We start from the raw sequence: 10,339 nt of genomic DNA, 5'->3' as shown, positions 1-10,339 counted from the left end.
GAGAACTTCTAGGTTGGGATGAAGCAGTTGGCCAACATCTTGGAATGAGGGTTGCATGGAAGATTGATCACTGAACAAGGAGACAATCAAAAGAGGTAAGGGTACCATGTTTGTCTCAGTCACACTGGAAACTATTAGGATAATCCCGACTTTGTCCTTCCTCATCTTGTTCATCACTCTTAGAATTAGAGACTTTGGGGGAAATGCATAATATAGACCCTTCGTCCAAAATAGGAGAAAGGTGTCCCCTAGGGAATGGAGGCCCAGACCTCTTCTTGAATGGATCAGATGACATTTCTTGTTTGAGGCAGTGATGAAGAGGTTATCATAACCTAGTCCCAGATTTGGACCTTAGCGTCCAAAATATGGGGGTTAGCATGAGAACCTCCAAGCTTAGTTACCAGCTTGAACCTGGTAAAGCTGCCACCACCCAAAAAATTAGAGTGTTTTGGGGCACTCTGGTCCCCCCAAACCTTCCCTGGGGACCCCAAGACCCAAATCCCTTGAGTCTCACAACAAAGGGAAATAAACCTTTTCCCTTCCCCCCTCCAGGTGTTCCTGGAGGGACACACAGAAGCAAGCTCCATGAATCTAAACAGAGGGATTCCACCCTCCCCATTTCCAGCCTTGGAAAACAGAAGTACCAAGAGCTAATCTCTCTTCCCCCCTCACCCAGAGGGAATGCAAAGTCAGGCTAGTAAATCTAACACACACAGATTTCCCCCCGACTTCTTCCTCCCACCAATTCCCTGGTGAGCACAGACTCAATTCCCTGGAGTTCCCCACTAAGAAAAACTCCAACAGGTCTTAAAAAGAAAGCTTTATGTAAAAAGAAAGAAAAATACATAAAAAATGGTCTCTCTGTATTAAGGTGACAAATACAGGGTCAATTGCTTAAAAGAAATATGACTAAACAGCCTTATTCAAAAAGAATACAATTCAAAACACTTCAGCAACTACACACATGTAAAATACAAAAAAACATATAACTCACTATCTGATCTTTTGTACTTACAACTGGGAAACAGAAGATTAGAAAGTAAGAGACAGAAATCCTCCCATAGCCGAGAGAGAGACAGGCACAAGACAAAGAACTCAGACACAAACTTCCCTCCACCCAGACCTGAAAAAGTCTGGTTTCCTGATTGGTCCTCTGGTCAGGTGCTTCAGGTTACCTCTTTCCAGGTGTAAGAGACATTAACCCTTAGCTATCTGTTTATGACAGAGGTCCACTCCCAGATGTCCTTATTTTCAAAATATATAATCTAGCGTTTATGAGTCCAATTCCCATTTGTATTTCTGGAAGAAGTGCCTGCTGAGGACATTGGCCATGGTGCTTTGCACACTGGGAAAGTACATTGCTAGAACGTGAATGTGATGGAATATAGACCAATTTCATAATTTTATTCTTTCAGCACACAGAGAGGGGGATTTCACTTCAACTTGCGGTAGATATAATCCAATCCAGATAATCGATCATAATCTTGATAGTCTTTCCTCTGAGGAGAAGTAGAAAAATTGAGGCAGGCATTCCTGACAGCTCTTTCTGCCCATTCTTGACTGCCATTCACCAGGGATGGTGGTGTTACCCGGGGTTCTTTCAACCCAAAGCTCTTGGTAACTTTACTCCGTGCAAGGTGGTGTCAGGAAATAAATCAGGGGAGACACGGCCGTCCGACCAATAGATGGCTGGCACAAACAGGAAAACACAAGAATGCTCTCACTTAAAGGTATGCTTTACTTAGTCTCAAGCACTTGCATGTGTTCACAACAGCTTAGCAAAACATCCCCAATCCTTAATAATTACTGAAGTTTGGTGTGGGTCTTGAGTGATACAGCAGCAGCCACCTGATTGACCCACCTTTCAGCTGCCAATGGGGGACTCCAAACTGTGTGCATGAAGAGATCCCAAAGAGTCCACACCTCTCCCCCTCTTATTTATCCTTGTTAGTAGACATAGCTTGTTCATGAAAAAAACTGCTGAGCAGACACTAAGTTAAAGGTGGAGATTTCCAGCCTGTCAGGTGGGCAATTTTCAATCAGTCAGGTGGGGGAACTTTCCATCAGTTAACCAGTTGTGTAGCAATAGTTAACTATTGCCAGACTTTCCATCTTGCAAAACAGCATGCTTCATAAAAACAACAAGTCAGGAGGGCAGAGGCCATGATTACTCCTTGAGATCACTCACTTCACCCTCCCTTCCTGGTCTGCTAGTTGTGCTAGGGTTTCAGAAAGGCCTCCTTTTAGCAGCTTTCAGCTATAATCATAACAATTGGTATCCCAGATGCTGGCAGTGGTTTAAACATGTTACAGGCCTCTGCTCCTACAGTGGTGGCGACATGACAGCCTCATCTGGGGTGGAGGAGGAAATTGTTTTGGGGATCGCCTCCTCCTTGACATTGCCCTCATACTCCTCCAAAATTCCTTCTGGGGGCCCCGAAGCCCTGGATGCTGTGGCCAAGTATGCGTTTCTCAGAGGCTCACAGGTGAGACTAGAAGTCTAAGATGCATGGGGGCGGTATGCAGCCCAGCAGCCTCAGTATGTACACTGGGATGGCAGTGGCATGGAGCCGAGTGGTGGTGCCCATAGATGGCTATACCAGGACAGCGATGGTGAGGCCATCGGAGGATATGCCCAGGGGCCCTGCTGGTATTGGGCAGTGTAAGGGGCTTGGGAGGAGTATTGAGATATACCCTCCTCCGGTTCATTGTCTGAGTCCACACTGGAGAGTGGGGGAGTGTGGCAAGGCAGAGGAGCAAACTCCCATGTGGAGCGGAGACTCAATGTGGAGGTCCTGGTACTGAGGAGACGCTAGTATGTCAGTTATGCAGAGGTCCCTCGAGTGCCAGAATTCCAGTGGTGCCAACCAACTTGCTGCCACAAGCAGTGCAGGGAAAGGGGAAAACGGAGATCTTGTCTGCACCAGCCGATCAGGTACCAGATGGGACATCGTGTACCAATGATGCCTTAGACTGTTGCTCATTCTTCTCCATAGGTGCCATGGAGTCAGTGCCCTTGCCCATTGGGTCTGTGGGAACGTCAACAGTACCTGCTGCCATAGTCTTCCTTGAGCCATGGGTTGAGCTTGGCCTGTCTCAGTGCTGAAGGTACTGAAGATACCGAGCATGCTAGGGATCATTTGTGACTAGCCTGCGGCTCGCTATGGGGTCTTCCCACTCTTTTTTTCAGCTTGTGAGAGGGGCAGCGACTGAGTTCTTCACCTCATGGCCCTTGGATGTTGAGGGCTGTGGGAAGACTCCTGCCACGGAGACTCTTGGCGTGAGTCCTGAGAAGGTCTGAGAGCCGCCTCCTTAGCTCTCTGTCCCTGCAAGACCAAGGTCTGAGCTGCTGGCAGAGCGTGCACTTCTGAGGAACGTGTTCTTCCCTGAGGCACTGAATGTGAGTGCACATCTATAATGGGGACAGCCTCACTGCAGGAGAGACACTTCTTGAAGCCCAGAGAACTGGGCATGGCCCATGGGGGGGGGGGGGGGAGGAGCTCCAACGAGAAGGGCAGGAAGAAAGAAAATAAACTGTATCTGTCTATACACAGAAACACACATATACTGGAGTATAAAGATAAAAAAAGACACTAGACTACTAAAAATTAGGCTCTAGGCTACAAAGAAAGCAGCACCTAACAGTCGCAAAAGGACTGCTAATAGCTCCATCTCTAGCCAGTGGTAGTTGAGAAGGAACTGAGGGGGATTAGCTCAAGCAGGCTGACTAGTCTCGTGGCAGGGAGGGCACACGGAGAGACATTTGTAAGTTGCATTTTCACAATAAAGAGATTGTATTACAGTGCTTGTATGAGGTGAATTGAAAAATACTATTTCTTTTGTTTATCATTTTTACAGTGCAGATATTTGTAATAAAAATATAAAGTGAGCACTGTACACATTGTATTGTGTGTTGTAACTGAAATTGATATACTTGAAAATGTAGAAAAACCAAAAATATTTAATACATTTGAATCAATATTCTATTGTTTAACAGTGCAATTAAAACTGAGATTAATCATGATTAATTTTCTGAGTTAATTGTGTGAGTTAACTGCCATTAATCAACAGCCCTAGTGCTTTGGTTTACTTTTGCATTTACACGAGGCCGGTCTTTGTGGAATTGCTAAAGTTTAGATAAGCTTTAACAAAAAAACTAACAGGAAAATTAAATCAGATTTCTAGTTTTATCTCATTTTCATTCTTTTTAAAACGAAAAAATACTAGCTGTTCAGAGGTGTTATCACGGCATCTTAAAAACCTAACCTTTCAATATCTATTTAATGAGGTTAATGGATTATTTGTTCCCCTTTCCACATCCAGGCTTGACAAAGCTCTGGCTGGGATGGTTTAGTTGGGGATTAGTCCTGCTTTGAATGGGGGGGTTGGACTAGATGACCTCCTGAGGTCCCTTTCAACCCTGATATTCTATGATCTTACATACAGTACAGATGCTTCTTGAGAAAGAACAGACCACCACAAAAAGATGCATTCATATAAATGGAATGCTATCTGTTAGGGCTGTTGATTAATCACAGTTAACTCACATGATTAACTCAAAAAATTAATCACGATTAAAAAAATTAATTGCAATTAATCACACTGTTAAACAATACCTATTGAAATTTATTAAATACTTTGGATGTTTTTCTATATGTTTTAAAATATATTGATTTCTATTACAACACAGAATACAGTGTACAGTGCTCACTTTACATTATTTTTATTACAAATATTTGCCCTGTAAAAATGGCAAACAAAAGAAATAGTATTTTTCTATTCACCTCACACAAGTACTGAGGTGCAATCTCTTTATGGTGAAAGCGCAACTCACAAATGTAGATTTTTTTTTATTACATAACTGCACTCAAAAACAAAACAGTATAAAACTTTAGAGCCTACAAGTCCACTCAGTCCTACTTTTTGTTCAGCCAATTGCTCAGACAAATAAGTTTGTTTACATTTACGGGAGATACTGCTGACTGCTTCTTTTTTACAATGTCACCTGAAAGTGAGAACATCCATTTGCATGGCACTTTTGTACTGGCATTTCAAGGTATTTACGTGCCAGATATGCTAAAAGTTCGTATGCACTTTCATTCTTTGGCCACCATTCCAGAGGACATGCTTCCATGCTGCTGCTGATGATCGTTAAAAAAAAGTATTAACTAACTTGTGGCTGAATTACTTGGGGGAGATTTGTGTCTCCTATTTTGTTTTACCCATATTCTGCCATACATTTCAGGTTTTATAGTGGTCTCAGATGATGACCTAGCACATGGTTTCTCTTAAGAACACTTTCAGTGCAGATTTGACAAAATGCAAAGAAGGTATCAATGTGAGATTTCTAAGGATAGTTACAGCACTCAACCCAAGGTTTAAGAATCTGAAGTGCCTTCCAAAAACTGAGATGGACGAGGTGTGTAGCATGCTTTCAGATGTCTTAAATGAGCAACACTCAGATGCAGAAACTAAAGAATCCAGGGCCAGTCCTACCCATATGCAAAGTACTCAGCTGCATAGGGCACCTGGAAATTTGGGGCACCAAATTTCCTGGTGCCCTGCACAGCTGTATGCTGCTCCAGCCCCTGCTCCACCCCAACCCCACCCCACCCGCTCCCCAAAGTCCCTGCCCCTGCTCTACCCCAGTCCTGCCTCTTCCCGGCCCTGCTCCACCACAGCCCTGCCCCCACTCCACCCCTTCCCCAAAGCCCATCCCTTGCCTCTTCCCACCTCTGCTCCACCCCAACCCTGCCCCCTCTCCCATGAGGACTGAAGGAGTGTCGGGCCTGCACCCACCAGCAGCAGGAAGTGCAGTGACCTGGCCCCAGCCGTGCCGCTCGGGGATGGTGAGTGCTGGGGGATGGTTCCCCCTAATCCCCAAGCCCCCCCCAGAGACCTGGACCCCCCACGCCCCTGCAGGGGGCTGTATAGGGCCCCAGAATAGCTAGGGATGGCCCTGACAGAACCCAAACCACCAAAAAAATTAAAAATAAACCTTTTACTGGTGACATCTGACTCAGATGATGAAAATGAACGTATGTCGGTCTGCTCTGCTTTGGATTGTTATCAAGCAGAACCTGCTATCAGCATGGAGGCATGTCCTCTGGAATGATGGTTGAAGCATGAAGGGACATATGAATCTTTAGTGCATCTGGCACATAAATATGTTGCAACGCCTGCTACAAAAGTGCCATGAGAACGTCTGTTCTCACTTTCAAGAGACATTGCTGTCATAAACAGATAGCTAAGGGTTAATGTTCTTTTACCTGTAAAGGGTTAACAAAGGGAACCAAACACCTGACCAGAGGACCAATCAGGAAACAAGACTTTTTCAAATCTGGGCGGAGGGAAGTTTTGGGTGTGAGTTCTTTGTCTTGGTTCGGTGACCCTCTCGGCTCTGAGAGTGATCTTTCTATCTCCAGGCTTTCTAATCTTCTGTTTCCAAGTTGTAAGTACAAGGATAGTAAGACAATAGGTTTATATTTTTTTTTGTATTTACATGTGTGTAGTTGCTGGAATGTGTTAAATTGTATTCTTTTTGGATAAGGCTGTTTATTCCTTTTTTCCTCTAAGCAATTGACCCTGTATATTGTCACCTTGATACAGAGACCATTTTATGTCCTTTTTCTTTCTTTTTAAGACCTGTTTGAGTGTTTTTCACTAGTTAAGGCTAAGAAACGAAGGGAGGGGGAAAATCTCTTTGTGTTAGATTTGCATACTTTGCATACCCCTGGGTGAGGGGGGAGAGAGATTAGATCTCTCGGTACTTGTGTTTCAAGGACTTGAAGCAGGGAAATCTGGGAGGAGGTAAAGAGGGTGGAATCCCTTTGTTTAGATTAATGGAGCTTGAATCTGTATCTCTTTCCAGGAACCCAGGGAGGGAACACCTGGAGGGGAAGAGGGAGAAGGGAAGTGGGTTATTTCCCTTTGTGGTGAGACTCAGGGCATCTGAGTCTTGGGGGTTCCCCAGGGAAGGTTTTGGGGAGACCAGAGTGAGCCAGACACTGGAATTTTTCTGGCTGGTGGCAGCGATATCAGATCCAAGCTGGTAATTAAGTTTGGAGGTTTCATGCTAGCTTCTCATGTACTGAACTCTAAGGTTCAGATCGGAGTAGGAAAGTTCTGACAATTGCAAACAAGAAGTGGGCAGCATTATCTCCTGGAAATTGTAACCAAACTTGTTTGTCTGAGCGATTGGCTGAAGTAGGACTAAGTGGACTTGTATGCTGTAAAGTTTAACATTGTTTTATTTTGGAAGGCAGGTATTTTTGTACATAATTCCACGTTTGTAAGTTCATCTTTCATGATAAAGAAATTGCACTACAGTAATTGTATTAGATGAATTGAAATATACTATTCTTTTGTTTTTTACAGTGCAAATATTTGTAATCAAAAATAAAGTGAGCACTGTACACTTTGTATTTGAAAATGTAGAAGACATCCACAAATATTTAAATACACCTCTACCCCGATATAACACAAATTCGGATATAATGCGGTAAAGCAGAGCTCCGGGGCGTGGGGGGGGGGGCCAGGCTGCGCACTCCGGTGGATCAAAGCAAATTCAATATAACGTGGTTTCACCTATAATTTGGTAAAATTTTTTGGCTCCCAAGGACAGTGTTATGTCGAGGAAGAGGTGTAAATGATATCCTATTGTTCAACAGCATGATTTTTTTAATCATGCGATTAATCACAATTAATTTTTTTAATCACTTGACAGCCCTACTGTCTGTACATATGTATTCTAATCGGTAAAGAGACTTGTTAGGGTGCTATCAAAAGCCCACAGAAGTCAATGGGAGTCTTTTCATTGACTTTGGAGGGCTTTTGAACAGGGTGCTAAATTCTGCCAAGTAAAGAGCTGTAGCGAGGACTTTGTCCTTCCAAGAGCTGCACTGATTTAACTTAAATATGTGGACACTCTCAGAGCTGCTCCACACTAGAGTTTGGTAGTTTAACTACATTGCTTAGGGCTGTGAAAAACATCACACCCTGTTCAATGTATAACCAAACTAGGCCCCCGTGCAGACGCTGCTAGGTGGAAGGAATAATTCTTCCATCCACCTAGCTACCATCTCTCAGAGAGGTGGATTAACTACAGCAGTGGAAGAAACACTTCCATCGTTCTAGTCAGCGTCAACACTAGAGTGATGCATTTGCAGCAGGCAACTGTAGTGTTTCTAGTATAGACATATCCTTACTTCAGTTTAGTTTAAAGACTCTCTGATTAGTAAGCTAAACTGCAATAAACATAATTTAAACCAAAGTAAGAGTGTTTGCATGGCCTTTTGCAGATTTAATTAAACTGGCTTAAAATCTCACTTATTTAAACTGCATAACTTTCATGTGCTAGCAAACCCCATGCTTTTGGGTTGTGGAAAGGAGTGGGTGAAATGGCATCTCCTTCAACCAATTTAATTTGCTCCTGCCAGGAGAGTAAGAAGCAAAGATACCTAGTCTAAAAACTGCTAGCGTGTGCACCCTAATTGAAGACATTTCAATGTAACCATTGCTTGCGTCCTTAGGAAGGACACTGTTCCAAGAGAATTGCTGATTTTCACAGGATCTTTTATATCCAGAATCCTTACCTACTACTGCCATGCTGTCACTTCTGGTGGTGAATGCACCATCTGTTTGACTAGGCTTAGCAGCAGTACACAACACTTGAAGATAGAAATTGAATATACTCAAATGAAATTTTAGGGTTTTTTTTTAAACAAAAAACAATTGAACCTGGAATTAAGGACACTGAATTTAAAGTCTACTCCAGCTCTAAGTGTAAATGAGTTCATTACTGACCATAGATGATTGCACAGCAATATCAAGACCTAAGGAATACTACACACAACAACAACAAACTACATTAAAAGAACATCAAAAGTTGCAAAATCGATCACTCAGACACTAGGAAATGGCAGAATTCTGGATGCCCACAGAATTAAAAAACGTTTTGGTGCAACTGAAATGTGTTGTTTAGATTTAGACCCTTGACAATGTTTATATATTAATATAGAAAATATAAAGTTTGTAACATTTTGATTTTTCATTTTGAATGTGATCAGGAACATGGTTTTGACTTTATCAAAATGCTTCATTTTGATTTTTTTCTAAACAAAATTATTTGAAACCAGCAAGTTCTCACAGAATGTTTGGAAGGACTGGCATTTTCCAGCAGAAAAATATTCCATCAGAAACTTTTTGACCAACTCTACTCTAAATACATACAAAGAGGACCAAATTAAAGTTTCACATGCAGTCTTAATTCTAGCATTTCCCAACTGTTAAGTTCTTTACTCTGCAACCTTAATGTTTTTTCAGCCTAGTTTTGTGTGCATAGCTGCCTGAGTTTTTTAAAAAAGCAACTGAAAACATAGAAATCCCATCATGTGACATCACAGACACCTACATGGTTCATGATTAAAAAGTTTAGATTCCAAGATTGGGTTCCATTCCAGGCTTGAGGAGCATGCTATAGCAGGTACCGACTTCCACTTGTTTTCTTCAAGCAAGACCCATCCTGCCCTCTTGCCTCCAACTTGTCCCAGTCCTGTTTCTTTCCCACCCTGGGCTCCACATCCAAGTCCCATTCTCCTCATCTAGCCACTCCATGTTTCCACTTCTCAGGCTTCTCATCCCAGTCCCCATCTTCTTGCCCAGCAAACCCTAGTCTCATCCCTCCAGACACCTCTTCCCAGTCTCCCTGCCACTCCCACTCTCCTTGCCCAATCATTCCATTTTCCCACAGCCCTAAGCTCTACATCCCTAGGCAGAGATCCCTCCCACAGCCCTAAGCTCTACATCCTCACCCAGAGATCCCTCCCTTCCCAGTTCCTCCAGCAATCTGTCTCTCCAGTCCCCTCCTACAATAACATTTCTCCATGCCCAATTTGTTCCTAGTCCAAATTTTTCTCCCAGTGCTCCTCATCTGAATTCAGTGCCCTCCCCAAATACTCCATCATCTCACCACATCCTGGCTCTTCCCCGCCCCCATCTCATCACTGGTTTACTCCACTTTTCTTGCCCAGCCAGATCCAGTCTCACCACTTCGCCCACCCCAACTTCCAGTCAGTTTCCTTCCCCACTCTGCCCCACCCCCCAGGTTCCTTGTCCTAGTAACTCCCCTTCCCACAGGGTCTGTCTCCCAATCTACTCCCTCCCCGGCTTGGGTCTGGCTCTTGCCTGCTCTGCATTCAAATCAGTCAAGATCCTCCTCCCAGTTGCCTGGGGTATCCAGCAACACCGATTAACAACACTAGTTCAGAAAGTCAGAATAGTGCCACCTATTGTATCCTAAGCTCCAAACCCACACGTATTCTAGGTTTTCCTCCTTGAA

Source organism: Gopherus flavomarginatus, chromosome 2 (assembly GCF_025201925.1).
Source record: "Gopherus flavomarginatus isolate rGopFla2 chromosome 2, rGopFla2.mat.asm, whole genome shotgun sequence".
NCBI lineage: Eukaryota > Metazoa > Chordata > Testudines > Testudinidae > Gopherus > Gopherus flavomarginatus.
The sequence above is the reverse complement of the archived record's forward strand: the minus strand, read 5'-3'. Positions refer to the sequence as shown.